Here is a 2,787-nt window from a genome sequence, read left to right as displayed (position 1 = left end):
ACAATAAAAACAGTGCCACATTGCAAGCCAGGGCCAAAACCCCTCCTCTTAAGGGGAAAACCCGTAAATCTCCTCTTCTTATAGATTCTTCAATTGACGAATACCGTGACCTAGTGACTCAGATAAATACCCTCCAAGATCTAGATCAATTTGGCCTCCAGCTGCACTAACTTCGACCTCCCAGTCTAGATCTGAAATTTTGTCTCCCAGTAACTGGTGCAATTGTTGTTGTTTCTCTTGAAGACTTCGATCCCCCTTGATTAGCCTTCTCTTTCCTTCATTGACCCTTCCTTGAGTCTTAGGGCTAAGGAGACACCCTAAGAGACCTTCACTTGCCTTCCCTTCTCTTCTTCTTCCAAAATCAAATCAGAGAGAATCCTAGTGCAAAAACCCTAAATTCGATCTTCTCAAGAGAGAGATCTAGCCCAGCTCTTCGACTTCTTCGACTTCCTCTTCTTCATACCCTTTTCTTCAACTTCTTCTCTTCCTCTTCTTCACATAGAATGAGATGAGTGAGTGTGTCTTATGGAGGACGAGTTCCTCTCTTTATATAGGCTCTTCCAAAGGTGGGTGTGGCTCTTCATGTAGGCCGACTTGATCTTGGAGGTATTTCGACACTTTAAGACAAAATATTTTTTGTTTACAAGATACAATGTGCCCATAGGGTCTTCAATATATGACAATGACTCTTAGACCTAGGACAAACCCTAAAAGCACTCAATGGGTGCTTGACCTATAAAATAAAAGAACTTGAGCATGAAACCCATGCTCTAATAATAATAATTTCTTTTCATTTTATCATTTACAAGAATACATTTCATAGTTATGAAAACCGAACCTAATTACACATTTTTCAACATTAAGGACTTTGGATTTTAGGCATAAGCATTAAAAATAAGGAAAAAAAATAATTAAATATAAATAAATAAATAAAAATTAATTAAATATTTGTAATTAATGATGAAATATCACAATTCAAGAATAAAGAAATAAATAAATAAGAATTAATTAAATATTCGTAATTAATAATGAAATATAATTCAATCTTGAAGTTGATACATATAATGCAATACAAATTGATACATGTAACACCATAGAAGTTAAAAAATGTTGAAAAAGATATAGAGAAATTAGTTTTTCTCAGATTTTAAGAATCTACAAATTTTAAATAAATTAATTTTTAGAAGTTGAAAAATGTTGAAAAATATATTGAGAAATTAGTTTTTCTCAGATTTTAAGAATCTAAGAATTTTAAATAAATTAATTTGAGAAATTAGTTTTGATTTATTTTAAACATATTTTTTTATCATTAAAAAAAATTATAAAAATCTCATTTCAGTGAAATTTAATAAGCTATGATATTTAAGTAAGTTTTGTTTTTATAGAGGAAAAACTTACAAAATTTAAAATTTGGAGACTTAATAACATTATATTCATCATAGATAAACGAATCAGAGAGGGGATTCCATGGGCCTATTTTGACAGGGCAGCACAGAACAACAATACGGGTGCTGGGATCATCATCCATTTAAGTTCCTCACACTCTTTAAAAGCCTCTGTGGGACTAGGTCCCGGTACAAACAACTTCGCCGAATTATCTGCCCTCAAACTTCTTCTATGCTGGCTCATAAGTAGAAACATCTTCACAGTTCAGATCTTTGGGGACTCACTGAATGTTATAAACTGGGTAAATGGAAAATATCGATGCCAAAACTATATGTTGAGGCCGCTCATGGAAGAAATTCAAAATCTAAAATTCCAATTTAATGTTTTCTCTATTGATCATATCTACAGGGACAGAAACAAAGAGGCTGACAAATTTTCTAAAGATGGTCTGCAGCAAGCTGTGGACTCGTGGAGAATAGTTGAGCAGACTCATGATCAGATCCGTGTGTCGGATCTCCCTCCATACACATAACTTTTCACAGTATCAGTTGTTTCTTTTTCAGCTTCTCTATGACAGCCGCATTTATACAGAATCGGAACTGATGTTAAATATTGTTGTTTATTTACTGTTTTAGGACCAAACTTTAAATCTTCAGGGTGATATACAGTGGGTTGTTTTCCTCGTACAGGAAACCCATGGTTTTTGTTTAAATATGAACAGGGAATCTTTTTATAAGAGTTGTCAAAGTAAGGCAACGAACCAGCAACGAAAACAGACAAAGATCATGTTATTATCTTTGGTTTTTCATATGACAGTTTTGGTGATATACAGAGGAGACTGTTTCTCACTCGTTGGGGACGGATGTAAGTCTCAATATCACTGAGGCTTCTGAATGTTAACTCATATGCTTGTAACTTTTTTATTTCTTATAAAAAAGTTCGTTTTTTTCCTCGGAAAAAAAAAAAATATTCATCATAGATAACAAAAGTGTAATGCATCAACTATTAAGCAAAATGAGAAAAACAACATAATGCAACCAAAGAAAATTATTCATGGCATTGAAAGGTACTTTCATATCCCAGAGAAAAACAACATAATGCAGCAAAGGAAAATTATTCATGGCATTGAAAGGTACTTTCATATCCCAGGATGATAGAAAGGTTTCACTTGGATAACATTTACACCATCGTATATCCCCTTCTAACAATAATATAATGTATGTAGATAAACATATATATAATATATATACTTGCAATAAATAATAATAACAACATCGTATATCCCCTTCTTACAATAATATAATGTATGTAGCTAAACATACATACATACATATATATATATATATATATATATATATATATACTTGCAATAAATAATAATAATATAATAATATATGTTAG

The sequence above is a fragment of the Pinus tabuliformis genome, chromosome 4_1 (genome assembly GCF_031772625.1).
Source record: "Pinus tabuliformis cultivar Carrire ecotype Pingquan chromosome 4_1, CPIR1, whole genome shotgun sequence".
In the NCBI taxonomy this organism is placed as follows: Eukaryota; Viridiplantae; Streptophyta; class Pinopsida; order Pinales; family Pinaceae; genus Pinus; species Pinus tabuliformis.
This window is presented reverse-complemented; position numbering follows the sequence as displayed.